The 20,130-nt window shown below is 40.0% G+C and overlaps 1 protein-coding gene across 2 annotated transcripts in view; it reads left to right on the forward strand.

Annotated features, from left to right (window-relative positions):
- The first annotated feature begins 338 nt into the window (after positions 1 to 338).
- SPARCL1 (SPARC like 1) overlaps positions 339 to 20,130 on the forward strand; it is a 54,135-nt gene continuing 34,343 nt past the window's right edge. The window contains exon 1 of one of the 2 annotated variants that reach the window (XM_024736187.1): positions 339 to 887. The gene's annotated coding sequence lies outside the window, so the exon portion shown is untranslated. Of the gene's footprint in view, positions 888 to 12,652; positions 12,672 to 20,130 lie in introns of those variants that run through there. The other variant, XM_024736186.1, reaches the window with a different exon arrangement.

Genomic DNA, 20,130 nt, shown 5'->3' on the forward strand with positions numbered 1-20,130 from the left:
CTATTTCATGGCAAAACTCCTTCTTCCAGACCAATCATCATACAGAAGGTTGTGGTAGGGAGCTGTGTAGGGGGAAGAATAGTCTATGAACTTTAACATTCCTGAACTGGCTTACGAATGAGCTACGCTATGAAGGAGGAATACTTCACATATATGTACATTTCTGAAGGTCACTTAAAGCAAGGTTGAAGTACCTGTAGTGTCCTACAGTTACTGAACTCAGGCACATTCGTGAGAGCAATTTTTGCAGAAGCAACGTAGAAATGCATCTGCTGCAATTATTCTTACCCCTTCCTTAAGCCCCACCCCACCGATTTCCTTTAGGAAGAAACCACAGCATGGAGTTTCTTTTCAGTCTTAAAATAAAAATTCCCCCAAAAGGGATCCCGCTTGTAAAACCTTTTAGAGTTGTTTGAAAAAGACAAGAAAAAGGCACACGGAGCCAAGTGCTTATAGTCTGGCCAAGTTACGAGCCTCTGAGAACAAGAGCTTGAGGGGAGAACTGTTAACCCGTTCTCTCAGGCAGAATGAGCTCTTTCCCTGCAGGTCTGCGCTGCCTGTAAAGCTGAGCGCGCCCTCGCCCTTGGAGTGAGAGGCTAGCCCGCAGGAGAACTGCAGGAATCTGCAACAAAAACGAGGACAGTCTGAAATACGTCCCTGTGCCAACCTCCAAATTCGTCTGTCACCTCAGACCCTGAGTAGTTGACAGCAGCAGAATTTCAACTCCGATAGACCTGAATGGGTTTCTGGGCAAAGAAGCAGAGCTAACGAGGAAAGAGATTCAAAGAGTATTGGGCGTTTGTGAAACTTATTTCCTGACTGTGTGCAAAGACAGGATTCAGCTTCAATTTTCTGCCAAGGCTCTGGGTCCAGCCACCTACCTGAAGGTAAATTTTAATAAGTTTACTGTATTTGTTAACCTGATTTGCATGATCTGATAAAGATGTCTAATATTTTTGCCTAATACAAAGCCATTTTTTAACAACAAGAACAAAAGAACCCTTTTGCATGATTTACAGAAAAGCTACTTACTAGGGAATTTTAACACTTGAATTCGTGTTTCCTTTTCTTCTCCAACATTAAATAGTAAGAACTAATAAATGATGTTTAGAAATGTAGAAATGTTGTTGGCCAGACTAGCATTCAGATCTTGGTGAAGTCTGAAATCCTGAAATGTGTTTTATAGAAATAGTTTACTAAATGTATTAAATAAATCAAAAGGAAAGTAGTTGTTACAAAAAAAAAAACACTTTCAAATCAAAGTAATTTGGGTGTTTTCCATGTTTAAATTATCTGAAGTTATTCAGTCACCACCACTGTCCCAGTCTGTACCTAACAGCAATGTAGAAATGGAACATTTTGCTTTTCCAAAAGGTAAGAAAATCCCTATAATACTATATTTTCCTTTGATTATTTTTTAGTTATTGTGATTATTTTTTCCTGACTCCCTTTTATAGTTTTCTGACTCACTGTCTCTTGTCACCTTCTATCATTTTTTAGGATACACACACACACACACACACACACACACACACACACACATATACATAAAATTTCTAATTCCTAACGATGTCTAATTTAGCAAGGGAAAAAGGAGGGAGGGGAATCAAAGAGCTAAAAAATTATGATAACTCCTATATTGTAAGGTACCTTCATTTCTGGCTCTATCTTCTAAAATAAAACAATAATGCAAGTCACGCTCCCTCATTCCTCCTGGGTATTAGAGGTCACCCTGCAGGAGGAAACCATGTTTTCAACTGCAGATCAATGCTGTTGATACTATAACCAAGAGGTAGTGCAGAGAGAGTATCTCTTTTGAACTGCCTTTAATCTGCACAGAGGTTAAATATGTCACCTTGGCATTATATCTGAGCTCCCCTCTGGCCCAGGGCCTAAGTACACTGAATAGAAATGTTCACTTGGTCCAACTCAGCAGAAATCCTTTTTTTTTTTGATTCTCCCCTTTCTCATGGATACCAGTTTTTTTCAATTCACAGCTTATTCAGCTAAACGTTGATGGGTACATTAACTATGAATATTAAAAAAAAAAAAAGGACACCCCTCTCAGGAAACATTTAAGTTTATATTTCTATTCTTTTAACAAGATCCAGCAAGGCACAGCCGTCTGTTCCATCTGCTTATCATCCAATCAAACAATGCTGCTTTCCACATTTTGGAAAAGAATATGTACACGTTATTAATGAATCTTGCCTTTTTTCTTTCAGGGAATTTTTGTACAGCCATTTAGCAATTTGAGTACTGGGGTTTCCTTCCAGGTCCTTTGGTATTTAATCCCCAATAGGCTCTTATGCACAGTTTCACTTATCAACTAAGTAAAAATAATAAATAGGGAGGACGGAAATGAAATAAATAGTGATATATCTGGACAACTCCAAAACATTCTTCATTTCATTTCCTCTTGACAGCTTCTTATTTTTATTCAGTTGATATGTAATGGTACACAAGCATTGCTATTTCAGCTAAGTTTAGCACAAGGTCCAGAACGTGTTGGGAATCTTTTTCCACCAAGAACATAAGCGACTGTTTTTCAGACTTCAGATGCCCTTTTCCCTCACATATCATTCTGGAACACCCTTCAGTGAAGGAGAAGGGGGGCCCATAAATCCAGGAGAACTTCCCCAGTAGGTCTGGCTACCCAAGAGATGCCCAATTAGGCCAGGGTCTGGTTCAAACAGGGCCCACAGAGCATCTTCCCCCAAAGGCTGGGCTTGCACAGGTAGTACCACCTGAGGCTAGCCTGATTTTTATCTTGGGCATCGAAAGATGATCAGAGGGCTTCCCTGGTGGCGCAGTGGTTGAGAGTCCGCCTGCCGATGCAGGGGACACGGGTTCGTGCCCCGGTCCGGGAAGATCCCACATGCTGTGGAGCGGCTGGGCCTGTGAGCCATGGCCGCTGAGCCTGCGCGTCCAGAGCCTGTGCTCCGCAACGGGAGAGGCCACAGCGGTGAGAGGCCCGCGTACCGTAAAATTAATTAATTAAAAACATGATCAGAAGTGTGGGAAACAGAGTGTGTGGTCTTGACTGATTGTAGGGAGATGGTGTAATAAAGTGAATAAGATCATGGGCTCTAGAAACTTACAGATCTGGTTTATATCTGGGCTTTCCCAGGGTCTGTGACTTTGCACAAATGACACTTTGAACCTCCGTGCCCTCATTTGCCAAAATGGGGATCATAAAATTAGTTACTACCTTAGAGATTTGTTGTGATAAACGAGGAAAACAGCTATGTCTGGTACGTTTGAATCAATCTATCGATCGTAGCTGATATTAAAGCACTAGTCTACCTACATGTCCCGAATGGAACTCTGTAGAAAGGGAATTTACTCTAAGATTTCCCTCAGGGTTTCTTCCTTGTACTTACACATTTTGCTGTATAATAAAATGTCAATGCCAGGTCTATGCCTCAGAGTCAGCCCGACAGAGCAGATAGAGCGTGGGTTTCAGCGTCTAACACGCCTCAGTTTGAATCCTGGCTCTGCCTCTTACAGGCTATGCGAGCTTAGGCAGTCACTTCACACCTCCAGGACTCAGTTTACCCATCTATTAAGCAAATAGTGATAATAATACCCACAATGGGGTCATTGTAGGAATTAAATAAGATGCTTTTTAAATGTCAGGTATAGCACCTGTTAGAGTACTAGACACACAGTGAGGAAGTGTTTGATTACACACTTGGAATATTTTTTCTACACACAGTGAGGAAGTGTTTGATTACACAGTTGGAATAATTTTTCTGGCAGCAATAGTGGGGGTCAAAAAGGAAATATTCGTTGAATTGTCTTTTTTTTATCTAAAGAAATGGAAAAATAAATCTGACACTACCGTATGCCCTTGAGAGGGCCTCAGCCTGAAGTATTTATTACTGAGTCCTTACTGCTTCATCCATTAGTAGCTTCTTAATGGCCAAGTCAAACGAAACCAGAGTGAGTTTTCTGTTTCAGATTGCCATTAAGAGGAATGAAGCGAAATGCTGCTTTGCACTCAACTGTTTCATTGGCCTACCTGGAGGGGGGGAAAAGCCCGAACATTTCTCCTTTCTTATCTTTTCTAAAGGCAGGAATAGGGGGTTTGACTTGCTCTAGGGGGTATCTTTTTCCTCTCTAACTGAAATTCAAACAAAAGCGTTTGTTTTTTGTTTTTCTGTTTTTGTAAACCTCTCCTCTATGTTCCTAGAATTGAAATGTCAGCTGCTTTTTCTGTAGCAGGAGCAGCCTGTCGTCATAGCAATGAAAGGGGATAGAGAGGCTCGAGTTTCACAGCCCTCTCTGTGAAATAACTCTTAGTCGGCTTTAAAAATCCTTGAGAAATGAAGTCCCCCATCCTGGCTTTTTTCCTTCCTATTATGCAACCGACTTATGTACGCCAAACATTTCCTTTAAAGAGTCAGTGAATAGGTGTTAAGAAAATGAACAAGAAAGCTACGACACGGTGCCCAGCTTACTGTCGAGTGCAGGGAAAAGCAACCGGGAAGGCAAAGGAGGAGAAAGAGACAGGACCTCACTTTGTAGGACAGGCTGGGCCCTACACTAAAGCCATTTCCCGAGTCCCCACTACCGCCTCCCACCTTCACGATGTGCTTATCCAGGCGATTATCAATCAAGGGGACTCAGGGGCAGGCTGCCTGGACTGGAATCCTGGCACTTACATTACACTCTCTAGTTTTTTATCTTATCCACTCTTGGCCTCATCTTCTCATATGTAAAAGAGAGATAATAATGGTCATAAAATTGTCATGGGAATTGAATGAGATACTCTATGTAAGGCTCTTATTACAGGATCTGACCAGTGGTAAAGGTTGGCCGTGAAGTTCACCAAACCTCAGTTTCCCCTACTTCTTCAACGGGAGTAACAGCTAATTCATAAGACTGTTGTAGGATTAACTGAAACAATGGATGGAAGTGCTCAAGAAGCAGTCGTTCTTTTAATACTTTTCTCACTTGGTCTAACTCTGATAAGAATGGCTTTTTTGAACTTGGAATCTCCCAGTGAGGAAACTGCAATGAAAGCAGGCCTCAGAATTATCCTTGTATAAACAGGAACCATTGAATTTCTTAAAAGGATAAAAGGGAATAATTAAGGATTTTTACATTTATAAGGAGTAAAAGAGATTCTTCTCATCTTGATTAACACTAGGGCAAAATGTATCAAAACGTCTTATCTTTCATTAAAATACTTTTTGTTAAAATTTCTGTTTTAGTTTCTCCAGTGTTTTCCAGGTCATGAAATAAGTAATATTTTTATCTTATGTCTCAAACAACTAATGTACTCAGTTCTATTCTGTGTGAAATGCCAGGGATGCTACAGGAACAGAGAATGGCTGTGCTTTTGTGGCACTTACTATGTAGTTAGGGAGACAGTTGTTAATCAAAGTATCTCATTAATAAAAACTGCGTTCGTGAAAAAGAATATGTGTGTGTGTGTGTGTATAACTGAGTCACTTTGCTGTCCAGCAGAAATTAACACAAGATTGTAAATCAACTTACTTTGATAAATTTTTTTTAAAAAGTACATTTGCCCAAACATAAGGTGACCTCAAATACAAAGTCACCTTCATTTTTCTAATAAAAAGATCCTCAGGCAAAACCTTTGGCCAACCTAAATGCACACACAGATGGATAATATTGTAAGGTATGCTGAGGACACTTACTCTATTGTTACAAATACATTATTTTAAATCTCGTTTCATTTAAAATATTTTATACTTATAAAAATGACTTTTTGATTCTCATATTTCATGAACTGATATGCCTCTTTAACAACGCTGTCTGTGTTCACTGGAGCCACTCTGTAACTGTCTAATAGAGAGTAGCGCATCATCAATCCTCTGCGAGTTGTTTATAACTCGCTTCTCAGAAATCTGCTAGCGCTGCAAATTTGAGCCCCAAGCATAGATTCTCATCCCATGGTGATGATCTCTACATATTAATTACCTCCTATATGGCTTTTTCCAGTACTCTTTAAAGGGCTTATTGAAAACCGCTTGAGTCTCTAAAGTGTGGTTTTCTAAAACTGTGTAATTCCAACAGTTGCAAAAATGAAGTCATACCTCAAGAATAACTGCTAAATCTGCTTTAAATATCTTTATCTCCTTTTTCATCGTCCGGGTGACCTTCCTAAGAACAAAAATAAGCATTGCTTGAGATCATTTCAGGCTGTTTGCCTGAAATGGTACTTTGTTGTTCAAAATGAAGTAATTGAGACAATATCCTTTTATGCGAGAGACCTCAGAAGTGCTAAAATATAGGGCACATCCCTTTTGTTATAGCATGATTTTGGGGGGCGAAAAAGTTCGCATTATACTGAGCGTGTATTGTATAATTATATGCTGAAATAAGTGTTAAGAAGGAAAAGCACCTTTCTTCTAAGAAAGCACGTAAGGATCCCGACTTCCGCTCAAGGTCAGGGATGGCTTTCCTTGATCGGAAGGCTAAATAGAGGTTAGCCCTGTGGGAGGTGTGCGTGCTGGGCAGTGGCAGCTGGAGCAAGTGGACGCTGACAAGAGAAGTCTGAGCGTGCAAAGATCCTGTGGCAGGAGGGACCGTAGACTGAGGAACAGAGAGAAGGCCAGATCCTCTGAGAGGAAGGGGTAGAGCAGTGGGAGATGTGAAGCCCTAAAAGTATTTGTCCTCTGCTTGATTCATGTTTAATGTTGAATTCTGGTTAGACTCAAAGTTCCGACGGGCATGAACCGTATCTACCCCTAGCCTAGACTCACATAGTGGTAGGTTCAGTTAGGCAGGATGACAGACAGTTGCAGTCAGAGCCCTAGAAAAGTCTGCATCTTTGAGTCTGAGTGTACCATATACACTGGCAGGACTGGGACACTTCGATGTCAAATGGCCACTCAGCAGAGAACTCAAAATAGAAAGCCATCTTTCTTAAATCTTCAGATTCATTTAACGCCAAGCTATAGAGCTCTCCCAAGAGACTCAGTCATACTTTAAAAGCCCTAAAGCAACAGTGTTAAGTCTGGATCAGGTAACAACATGTATACGTTAGCCAAAATATGCCTAAGGGGTTTGCTCTCTGATAATGGAGCCTTTGGCCGTCATGTAAAGTCAGGGTGAAGGAGAATGTTCTGTCTGAGTCTGATTATGAGGCAAAATGATAATAATCATTTTGTTTACTACATTTCCCTGAAGGGAACTTTTTCCATAGTTATAATAATTGCTAAAAATAGTAGCCTACAGTCTTCCCCTGATATAAACAAACTGAACAAAAGATACCTGGCCTTATTTGGAAATGTAGAGGTACATACTCCAGGAAACAAGATTCCAGTCATAAGAAGAAAAGTAAAGTCACAGGGAAAACAGACAGGGCAAACCTCTCCTTTTTCTGCACACATGTACGTCGTTCTCAGTTCTTCTGACCTTAGACAAGGTAAGACAAACAGATCACGTAGTCGTTGTCTGCCTTGAAAACCAAAAATGCCGAAGGAAGTTTCCTTGGTCTCCAAGAGAAGGAGGGGGACTTATACGTTTGGCTGAGGCTGCCAAGGAAGGAGCCAACAATGGGGGGTGGCAGAGCAAGAGGGAGGGTTAGGGAAAATACTGGCTGCCTGAGGAGCTCCAGGCAGCATGAAGGAAATTCAGTTAAAAAAACTACCAGCACTAAACTTTCCAAGGAGTCATTGACATAGCCAATACAAGAGATGGAAAAGAGTAGACTCCAAGCCTGTTCCTGCCTTTAAAAGTATGGATGGCCACGTTTCCACTCTGGTTCAGTGGTCAGACAGCTTGTTAATGCTTAGGAGGAAAAGAAAGAGCAAGGAGATAAGAAGAGAAAAGAGATCTAGCGAGACAAGGAGTGCCCAGTGGAGATAGATGGTTAGATTAAGTAGATTTACGTGGCAAGGCAACAAGCAGAACTTCAAAAATAAAATTCACCATTTTAAATGTGAATTTCAATTAACGTTCTTTTTAAAAACTGTAACAACTGAAAAGAAATCAAATACAAACGCCTTCTCTGACATAACTGCATTCCAATGTAAACTTCTAGAAAATATTATGGAAACTGAAATGGAACCAATACAACTAAGGGCTCAAAATGAACCACAGTACCCCAAAATATATTCTGGTTGTTTGTGTAAGTTCATTCCTAAATCTAGATGGACAATGATGTTCCAGAATGTTCCAAAGTTTAGGTGCCCTCCGCTTCTCTAGGAGATAGAAGTTTCAGGACGCCAAGAGACAGAGAGACCAAGAGTCAGAGGGTTTCATTCGGAGGAATGCCCTATGTTTCCTACCAAATGCCAAGAAATCTTTAGCTATCACTTGCACTGCTTTGCACCCTCAACCTGAAGGACCACGCAGTCAGTCTTGGAGGCCAGAGTTGACATTGTTCCATCAAAGGTCGGGGCCTTTCAGACCAATCTCTACAGGCTTGGCTGGCTACCTTTCCAGCTAGAGGAAAGAATATTCAGGCCCTTTTCTCTGTTTTTTCCAGGGACAGAACTCATAGACCTGCTGAGAAATCTAATTACAACCTCCTTTCATGGTGAAATCCAGTTACAGCCTCTCCCATGGTGAAAGCCAATCCTTTTGATACAAAAGGAAACTAAACAAAGGGGTTTCAGACACGGGGGGGATGTGTCTGTGTTCTGCCTTCTCTCTTAGGCAACTATGCAGAAAGGTTGCAGTGACCTTGACCGGCCTTACTTAGGAATGACGGTCATACGATTACTACCCCCATTCCCATAAGAAGAAAAAATATGTTCATATCTGATGCCAGGAGTTTCTGGAGATTTCCTCCAGGATCCATTAGCTGAGCAAAGCAAAATCCTCCACAGACACATTTTTGATTCAGCAAGATGACTTCTCTTTTTGAGTTTGGAATGTCATGTCAAACGAGAAAAGAAAGTAGTGAGTTATTTGTCAGTATCCTCCTATAATCTTTTCCTGACGTCTTTCACGCCCTGTGCCACCCATTCCCTTAAGGATAAGGAGAAACTGCAGTGCTTAAAGAAGGGTCACCCCAAATTCCTCAAACTTAATTGAGATAAATGGAGATAGTTCTCAAAATAGTCATTTGTGGAAATACATATTTTACAAATACCTGGCAAAACTCTATAATTGTTGAAACAATAAAACTACCTACCATATTCTAATCAGATCTCTATCACTACAACATAATCACTGTAGTCCACTGAATATGTATAAGACCTGGATTTGCAGCTTATCCCCCCAAAGGGGCAAAATTTTTAGGAGCATCCAATCAACTCATAAGTTTTTAACTAAATATGAGTGGAATATGAACAAGTAAATGCTTTTGTTCTGTTTTAATAGGATAAAGTTTACCATAGGTTCAATAATATTGATATGCCCATAGAGTTAATAAAAAGTAAATAAACAAGGATAAGAATCCACCATTCATAGTTACCCTCAAAGAGCACCAAAAGTAATGCACTTTTACCATACTTGATTCAACTTGAGTTACCTAATCACCTGTATAATATGATAGAGACCTAGTGGGAAGGTGGCCTGAAATCTACAAAAGTCAGAAGAATTGATCTTGATTATGGGTCAAAGAAAACTTGTAGCTGGTTTCCAGACACCATGATTGGTCAGATCTTCATGCTGTCTTAGCACAATGGAATCATTTTTAACTCTCAAGCCATTTGTTCAGTGGATTTCCCAACCTTTTATTGGGGATCAAGCAACTTTGAGCTAACTCTAAATCTACACAGCATTCTGTTGGAATTCAGAAGAAACAAAACACAAATGCTGAACCCCAAGGGTCTTCTTTCCTTCTCCTTTTCTTCCCTGCTCCCCAATTCCTGCTGCTCCCCAACAGCAGGCTTTGAGGACCTCACACACGGGGTATAGATGAAGCTCTTTCTAGGAAAACTTCTCAGTAATTTCCTAAAATATAGGTAGAGGAAACTACTGGAAGCTTTTGTTTTAAACTGGGAGCTTCAAGATTTTGGCATAGACCTCGGCATTCCCAGTGACCTTGCATTCAGTAGCTTCTTGGATAGGCAAGGGGGAGGGAGGGGTGGGAAGTGACAGCACCAGGTCACCGATAAAAACAACTGATTGATGTCTTCTTGCGGTAGGAAAACAATTTAAAGTGACTGATTTCAAAAGCATATAAATGTTTTCTTATAATTTGAAAAATACTCTGGGTAGGAATGTTGGAGGTTACTATAGCCTGAGATCTGACTAACTTCTTTTCTTTTCCAAAAGATGGCACACAAAAATTCCAGCCCACGCTTACTCTACATTTGGTTCTTTGTTGTTTTATTGTTCTTAAATCCTGTGTTTAGATGGTGGCCACAGTAAGGTCTGAGGCTGTGGTCATGGCTGGAGGTGGCTGACTCACCTCATGCTTCCCAGCATCTTGTTAACAGGGTTAATATCTGTAGACATCCATAGCCCAGCCTGTTACTGGATGTGCTATGTACATTTTAGTGCCGTGAAACCCCAAATAGTCATTATCCAAAAAGAATTAACAACAGACTCCCTTGTGCAGCATTATTCATGCAGAATACAGTTTTGTTTTAATATGGCTAATTAGACTACTCTCTCCCTCTCTCTCTTTCTCTTTTTTTTTTTTTTTTTTTTTTTTTTTTGGCTGCACCATGCAGCATGGGGGGATCTTAGCTCCCTGACCAGGGAAGGAACCTGTGCCTTCAGCAGTGGAAGCGTGAAGTCCTAACCACTGGACTGCCAGGGAAGTCCTAATTAGACTACCCTTGATTAGGCAAATTTCTACACATTCTGGGACTAACAAGCCCAAACAAATATATTTAGGACAATGTTTAAAATGTTCAGTCGGACTAAGCTAATGAATTGGGTTTCCTTTGGTGTGGGAAAGGACTATAATGGAAGGGAAAAGAACAGAGAGACTGATTTACTTCCCAAGTCTCCAGAGCAATCCTGGCACCATAACATTCAAGCAATTACATGAAAAGAGAAATAGGAGGGTAAAGTGAAAATGCCAAGTTCCAACACAAAACACTCCCAGAGCTAGATGCCCATATTTCTTTCTAATACTCTTCGATTCCAGAACACCTTTAAATCCTGGGTGAAATCAAGTTTATTGAGTGCTAGTCACGTGTTAATACCTTGTAACTTTTGATTCTCTCCAAAGGTGAGGACTGCTATGCTCCATTTAAAAAGAAATATGTGCACCTGCTAAGGCAATGTAAGGGAGGAAAAACCTTTTCCTCTACCCTCTTAAATTCAGTAATTGGGGCCTGCAAATTAAATGGACAAAATACAGATTAATAGGAGAAAAACATTTATTTATATGCATAGAGAGGCCAACAAAAGTAGCTGGCTCCTTAAACTGTTAAAGGCTTACAAACCTAACTTGGTAGGAGAAAGGGAAGGGAGAGAAACAGCTTCTGTGGCAAGAACAAAAGGATTTTTTAGGAAAGACAAATGGGTTTTTAGAACAAACTGGAGATACGAGACTTTATGATATTTGTCATAAAGGTATAAGTGGTTTTTCTGTCTTTTTCAAGGTGATAAAACTGCCCTGGAGAGGAAACTGGTAGATTTACCCTTGTTCTCTCTACTGGGAATAGAGCCACCCTGAAGAGGGAATTTATGGTAGTTCTCATTTCTCAGAAGTTTCTGCTTTTAGTCAGACAAGGGATGCTCTGAGAAGGCTTCGCTGTTGAATCTCCAATGTCTTCATCGTCAAATAATCTTTATACAAACCCATAGCAACTATAGAAAGACTTGAAACAGGGCATCACTGGGGAGCAGGGCACAGCTTTGCTGGCAGGGGGTCTGAATTATATTCAAACCCATGAATCCTAAATTTGGATCAAGTACTGTGGGTCAAGGTCTAGCAAGGAAATGACAGATCCCGGCAGGAAAACTGAATTTGGGGATTTGAGGAGAGTGGGATTAAGGGACGATTGACCGAAGAATGGGCAGGGCATAGAGAAGTCTCAAGGTGTTGTAGGAATAGACTAGTGAAAGCTAAGTTTGTACGAGCCAGGGACACCGAGAGGGGCTGTGACCTTCCGGAGAGGGACAGAGTCACAGAGACGGCGCTGAGAAAATACACACCCTGGTTTTACTCTCCTCCTTCCCTCAAATCTCTCCTGCCAGGGCACCCCATTGGCTGAACCCAACAGAAACCATTGTGCAAGAGAACCTGATGCTACAGTTCACACGGGCCCTGCGACAGCTCAGGGCGGAGAAGGCAGGAGAGTGGGTGTGGAGTGGACTGGGGGCAGCAAGTGGAAGGTATCTGGATATTCAGAGAAAAATAATCTCTTCCCAATGCGGGAAAGGCAGAATGTACAGCTGTAGACAAGCCGTGTCTTCTCCTTGCTTGAATAAATCTTCCAGGGCTTCCCCTCTGAGGGCATAAATAAGCCTAGGTTTTCAGCCTATTTTCAAAGAACTCCTCAAACCTCAGCCACTAAATCTGCTGGGGTTTATTGTATCTGCTTCTTTCACAGAAGGCAGGTAATGAGTAACGTTGTACCACTGGGCGAGCAGTCTTTCCCCTATTCAGTGTGTTGGCTCTCAATAAGGCACCCGAGAAGTATGATTAATCCTGAAGGCACTTCTGCTTGAAGTGAACGCTTTCATTAGCGGTTCGCACAAAAACTACTCATCAAAGCCCACCGCTGTTCCCCAGCGGGTCCCAACGCCATGAGAATGAGGCTACTTGGAACTGTTCTTAGGTATGATTTCCTGTTTTTCTTAATCCTGGAAGAGAATTACCCCAGTAAGTAATTCTTGGTACTTTCACAGAGCTGAAACACTTGAAATTCTTCTCCCAACCAGCTGAACTTAACGACCGACTTACTATATTAACTAAAGAAGAGAGACAATTTCCATTGAATCCAAAGACATTTTATATGCTGGTGGAGTTTGACTAATAAGGGAAATTCAAATAAGAGTAGTCAGAGGAGAAAGCTAAGAACCTGGCATTCAGAGAAAAGAAACTTTGAGAAGGTTGAGAATAAAATAACTTAGTGGGTAGAGAGAAGAGCTAAATGCAGAAAAAGAATAGGATTCATGTAACTGATCATTTTAGGGGCTAGGGAGGTTTCAAAAGGTGAATTGTCATGCTGTTAGGACTATGAAGCAAATCATTCAGATGTTACTAAGTCCTGCAACATGACAAATGCCACAGGCATTCAGGTGAGCATTACTTGTGAAGCAGAGGTTTACATAATGTGTGGGACCTTCTTTTTCATTTTTTTTAATTTTTAAAATATTTATTGATTGCTTGATATTTCAGTGCATCGGGTCTTAGTTGCAGCATGAGGGATCTTCGTTGCAGCATGTGGGATCTTTAGTTGCGGCATGCAGACTCCTAGTTGTGGCATGCATGCGGGATCTAGTTCCCTGACCAGGGATCGAACCCAGGCCCCCTGTGTTGGGAGCGTGGAGTCTTAGCCACTGAACCATCAGGGAAGTCCTGGGACTTCTTTTTAAAAAAAAAATAAAAACATAAAAATAAAAGAAGAACCTCATTTTAGAACATGCATGCATGGGCTTCCCTGGTGGCACAGTGGTTAAAAATCCGCCTGCTAATGCAGGGGACACGGATCCAAGCCCTGGTCCGGGAGGATCCCACATGCCGCAGAGCAAATAAGCCCGTGCACCACAGCTACTGAGCCTGTGCTCAAGAGCCCATGAGCCACAGCTACTGAGCCTGTGAGCCACAACTACTGAAGCCCGTGTGCCTAGAGCCCGTGCTCCACAACAAGAGAAGCCATCGCAATAAGAAGCCTGTGCACCACAACGAAGAGTAGCCCCCGCTCTCTGCAACTAGAGAAAGCCCGTGCGCAGCAATGAAGACCCAACGCAGCCAAAAATAAATAAATATTTTTAAAATGCATGCATAGTTACAGTAACAGATTCCAATATAAATCTTTCAAAATCTGACAGATCTAGAAGATAGAAATTCAGCTGGGACATAGAGGATCTGAGTATTAAAATCAACCAGCTCAATTTAATAGATGTGTATAGAACTTCAAAACATACAAATACAGAACATGTTTTTTTTACCTTATGCCAATAAAACATTTGTATGTTTATATATATTCCAATATCATGTATATCTCTATATAATATATATACATATATATGATATATATATATGTATATATAACATGTACTTGGCCACAAATAAAACTTGACAAATTCAAAAAAGTGAAAAAAATTAAAAGATCAAAATGAGGCCTAGGGATTTGTAAGGAGCCTGTAAAAGAGAGGAGCCCTGAAACTTAAGCTTCTTAGCTTTGTGGCACATCCACCTCTGGCCATACTCAAAAGTCTATACCCCAAAGAATATGCAAAAAAGCAGGGAGGAATAAATAGTTGTAAATATGAGAAAGCCCCGCATTCACAGAGAAAGAGGAACTTAAAGGACAGATAACAGAGTATGATTTGAGCAAAGACAATTAAATGTGGCCAAAGTCATCCCTCCCCTACACCCCAGGGCAGGGAGAGGTGGCGACTTTCTGAAGGACCGGCAAATGCCTCAGGAGAGAGGCAGAGCTCTGCCTCCAGGGGGCCATCCCGAATGAAGCTGTGAAATGAGACCCAGTGAGATTAGTGAGTGGTGGATGACACAGTAAGATGAGGAACTCTGAAAGGAATGATGAAGAGGTGTGGGAACAAGGCTACCGCACAGTCTTGCCTAAGATAAGCCTGTGGGGATCCTCTAAATATAGTTAAAGGGATCCCTCAATTACACATTGTAGAACAGGCAGAACGTACTAATTTCTCCTGAGCTAGAAAGAGAGAGATCTTTGAGAATGTCAAGGCCACCCCTTTGGAAATTCCTTTGGCTTCCATGCTCCTCACTCAAGACTGGGCATAGTGGCACAGGGAGATGTGCAGCAAGTTCTCATTGGATGGATGGATACTCTACGAAGTGGAGGGGAGGTGACAGGTGGGAATACATGGGTGATGCACTTACCATAGTACCTGGTGCATAGTAAAATCTCAAAAAATATAAGCCGTGGCATTAGCTACTATATTAAACAGTCAACGATAAGAACCTACTTTTTCAATAAAATAATACTTTGATGAACATAAGTTATTCTATTTCTAAAGAATATTTCACTCAAGACATTTAATGTTCAGTCCAATTCTTCATTGCTGCTTACAAATTGTGACTTTAAACAACAATTATTACACAATTTCTCAAGATTTTGTGCGTTAGGAGTTTGGGCAGGTCACTCAGAGGTACTGAGCTGGCAGGTGAGCCACTCTGGAGGGTCCAAGGTGGCTCCGCTCACATACACTGTGCCTTTGCAAGGACACATGGATAGCTGGCATCAGCAGGGACCATGAACAGTGTCTTCTGTGGTGTGACAGTCTCTTACAAACTGGCTTGGAACTCCCAAAACAAGTACTCTGAGAGATTAAGGTCAAAAGTCCAAGGCCTCTTATGAGCTAACCTCCAAAGTCCCAGAACATCAATTCCGCCTCAATCGTTCGGTCAGATAAGTCACTAAGGCCAGTCTGGATTCAAGGGGAGGAGAATTCAAGTACCTCTCAATGGGAGCAACAGCAAAGAATTGATAGGCATCTTTACTTTACCATACTGTTTATACATATTAAATGAAAAATGTTAGAAACTGTGTCAAGACGACTATTCGCATGAGTTAGAAGAGAATTGACATTCGTGGGTGTTTAGTTCTTAATGGAGGACCTATTTCTGCCATGTCAAATGTTTCATCTGGATAATCGTTTTGATGGTATATGGGCCAGCCAGTAGAAGAACTGCAGGCATTTGAAATTCTAAATCCTGGGCTTCCCTAGAAAGGCCATACCTAAAAAATGGAGTCTAGCAGTCATCTTTTAAAATTCCAGATGAGGTTCTCCTAAAAGTTTGGTAACGAGACACTTTGTTCCTAAGAGAAGGAAAAGGCTCTCCTTGAATTTCCCCACCATCTCTCATTTTTAACCTCTCTAGACCCATGAGAAGAAACAATGGGACAAAGGTAAGAAAAAAATAACTTAAAAACTGTAAGTAAAAGGATGAATTAATAATCTGTGGATTATTACTTATTAGGGTTATTAAGCCATTTTTTGCCTTATCAATGTTTCAAAGAAATAATATCTTTCATTTCATATTGACAGTTAATAAAATTATCACATGACTATCTGATCACCTTTGAGTCTCAAAACAACCCTAGAAGATAAGTAGGAAAGCTACTATTATTTTTCCTGTTTTGTAGATGAAGAAACCAGTGACTTGACTGAAGTCTCTCTGCTGGTAAAAAGTAGTTCAAGTCTGGACTTAGATCTTCCAATTTCATACCACGTATTCTTTCAGCTATACTGCTGCCTTTGAATCAGCTCACACATTTAGGCAAAATAATATTCATCTAATTTCACATCATCACTGCATATTTACATCTTCAAGAATAATAACTCTATTCAAAAATTTGTCTCACTTCTGCATTTTTCATATAGAGTTTCACTTGCTCTTTCTGCAAAAATCTGCATCTTGTAGAGAGTGCACGCAAATTCAAATGTCTCAAAATATATGACGTTTTACTTATCCAAGAATAAATGGTATTCATCATACTTAGCAAGAACACCATGGGTTTCATTTTCGAAGTATTTTGCAAGCATCAGCTAATTAAGACTCCTGTAGTCTTCAGTTTGACAGTTGTTTTCAAAAGTCTCTTGTTTCCCAGGAAAGTTCTCCACTCTGTCTTATTCATACAAATCAGCGCATTTGTTCGGTTCTTAAAATAAGAAGCTAAAGGCTGTGAAATTATTTTTGATCAGTGTGTGACAAATACAATGAGCTCAGTGAGATAAAAATGCCCAGTGACTGGTCTGCAGGACAAATTGGAACACAGCAGAAGAACTCAAGGTCTTCTACATTCTAAACAGATACTGGATTGTTCCACAAAGTCCTATCTTTAAAACTACAACATAGGCATCTGCTTTACAATTAAAACTTGAAGTGGTTTCCTACTTGGATCATTCTGCATTTTTGTTTGTTTGCTTGTTTTAACATCTTTATTGGAGTATAATTGCTTTACAGTGTTACTTTCTGCTGTATAACAAAGTGAATCAGCTATATGTATACATATATCCCCATATCTCCTCCCTCTTGCGTCTCCCTCCCACTCTCCCTATCCCACCCCTCTAGGTGGTCACAAAGCACCGAGCTGATCTCCCTGTGCTATGTAGCTGCTTCCCAATAGCTATCTATTTTATATTTGGTATTGTATATATATGTCAATGCTACTATCTCACTTCGTCCCAGCTTACCCTTCTGCCTCCCTGTGTCTTCAAGTCCATTCTCTACGTCTGAGTCTTTATTCCTGTCCTGCCCCTAGGTTCATCAAACATCTTTTTTTTTAGATTCCATATATATGTGTTAGCATATGGTATTTGTTTTTCTCTTTCTGACTTACTACACTCTGTATGACAGTCTCTAGGTCCATTCACCTCACTACAAATAACTCAATTTTGTTTCTCTTTATGGCTGAGTAATATTCCACTGTATATATGTGCCACATCCTCTTCATCCATTCATCTGTCGACGGACACCTAGGTTGCTTCCATGTCCTGGCTATTGTAAATAGTGCTGCAATGAACATTGTGTACATGTCTCTTTTTGAATTATGGTTTTCTCAGGGTATATGCCCAGTAGTGGGATTGCTGGGTTGTTATCGTAGTCCTATTTTTAGTTATTTAAGGAACCTCCATACTGCTCTCCATAGTGGCTGTATCAATTTACATTCCTACTAACAGTGCAAGAGGATTCTCTTTTCTCCACACCCTCTCCAGCTTTTATTGTTTGTAGATATTTTGATGATGGCCATTCTGACTGGTGTGAGGTGATACCTCATTGTAGTTTTGATTTGCATTTCTTTAATGATTAGTGATGCTGAGCATCCTTTCATGTGTTTGTTGGCAATCTGTATATCGTCTTTCAGGAAATGTCTATTTAGGTCTTCTGGCCATTTTTGGATTGGGTTGTCTGTTTTTTTGATATTGAGCTGCACGAGCTGCTTGTATATTTTGGAGTCCGTTGTTTCATTTGCAAATATTTTCTCCCATTGTGAGGGTTGTCTTTTGGTCTTGTTTATAGTTTCCTTTGCTGTGCAAAAGCTTTTAAATTTCATTAGGTCCCATCTGTTTCTTTTTCTTTTTCTTTCCATTTCTCTAGGAGGTGGGTCAAAAAGGACCTTGCTGTGATTTATTTCAAAGAGTGTTCTTCCTATGTTTTCCTCTAGAGTTTTATAGTGTCTGGCCTTACATTTAGGTCTTTAATCCATTTTGAGTTTATTTTTGTGTATGGTGTTAGGGAGTGTTCTAATTTCATTCTTCTACATGTAGCTGTCCAGTTTTCCCAGCACCACTTATTGAAGAGGCTGTCTTTTCTCCATTGTATACTCTTGCCTCCTTTATCAAAAATAAGGTGACCATATGTGCGTGGGTTTATCTCTGGGCTTTCTATCCTGTTCCATTGATCTATCTTTCTGTTTTTGTGCCAGTACCATAATGTCTTGATTACTGTAGCTTTGTAGTATAGTCTGAAGTCAGGGAGCCTGATTCCTCCAGCTCCATTTCCATTTTTCTTTCTCAAGATTGCTTTGGCTATTCGGAGTCTTTTGCATTTCCATACAAATTGTGAAATTTTTTGTTCTTGTTCTGTGAAAAATGCCATTGGTAGTTTGATAGGGACTGCACTAAATCTGTAGATTGCTTTGGGTAGTAGAGTCATTTTCACAATGTTGATTCTTCCAATCCAAGAGTATGGTATATCTCTCCATCTGTCTGTATCATCCTTAACTTCTTTCATCAGTCTTTTAGTTTTCTGCATACAAGTCTTCTGTCTCTTTAGTTAGGTTTATTCCTAGGTATTTGATTCTTTTTGTTGCAATGGTAAATGGGAGTGTTCCCTTAATTTCTCTTTCAGATTTTTCATCATTAGTGTACAGGAATGCAAGAGATTTCTGTGCATTAATTTTGGATTCTGCAACTTTACCAAATTCATTGATTAGCTCTAGTAGTTTTCTGGTAGCATCTTTAGGATTCTCTGAGTATAGTATCATGTCATTGTCAAACAGTGACAACTTTACTTCTTTTCTGATTTGGATTCCTTTTATTTCTTTTTCTTCTCTGATTGCTGTGGCTAAAACTTCTCAAACTATGTTGAATAAGAGTGGTGAGCCTGGGCATCCTTGTCTTGTTCCTGATTTTAGAGGAAATGGTTTCAGTTTTTCACCATTGAGAACGATGTTGGCTGTGGGTTTGTCATATATGGCCTTTATTATGTTGAGGTAAGTTCCCTCTATGCCTACTTTCTGGAGAGTTTTTATCATAAATGGGTGTTGAATTTTGTCTAAAGGTTTCTCTGCATCTGTTGAGAAGATCATATGGTTTTTCTCCTTCAATTTGTTAATATGGTGTATCACGTTGATTGATTTGTGTATGTTGAAGAATCCTTGCATTCCTGGGATAAACCCCACTTGATCATGGTGTATGATCCTTTTAATGTGCTGTTGGATTCTGTTTGCTAGTATTTTGTTGAGGATTTTTGCATCTATATTCATCAGTGATATTGGCCTGTAGTTTTCTTTCTTTGTGACGTCCTTGTCTAGTTTGGGGTATCTTCTAATTCTTTTTATTTGAGTCTTCTCCCTTTTTTTCTTGATGAGTCTGGCTAATGGTTTATCAATTTTTTTTTATCTTCTCAAAGAACCAGCTTTTAGTTTTATTGATTTTCCTATCATTTCCTTTATTTCTTTTTCATTTATTTCTGATCTGATCTTTATGATCTCTTTCCTTCTGCTAACTTTGGGGTTTTTTTGTTCTCCTTTCTCTGATTGCTTTAGGTGTAAGGTTAGATTGTTTATTTGAGATTTTTCTTGTTTCTTGAGGTAGGATTTTATTGCTATAAACTTCCCTCTTAGAACTTCTTTTGCTGCATCCCGTAAGTTTTGGGTCATCATATTATCATTGTCATTTGTTTCTAGGTTTTTTTGGATTTCCTCTTTGATTTCTTCAGTGATCTCTTGGTTATTTGTAGGGTATTTTTTAGCCTCCATGTGTTTGTATTTTTTACAGTTTTTTTCCTGTAATTGATATCTAGTCTCATAGTGCTGTGGTTGGAAAAGATACCTGATATGATTTCAATTTCTTTAAATT

The sequence above is a fragment of the Neophocaena asiaeorientalis genome, unplaced genomic scaffold, assembly GCF_003031525.2.
Source record: "Neophocaena asiaeorientalis asiaeorientalis breed wild unplaced genomic scaffold, Neophocaena_asiaeorientalis_V1.1 scaffold7, whole genome shotgun sequence".
Taxonomy (NCBI): Eukaryota; Metazoa; Chordata; class Mammalia; order Artiodactyla; family Phocoenidae; genus Neophocaena; species Neophocaena asiaeorientalis.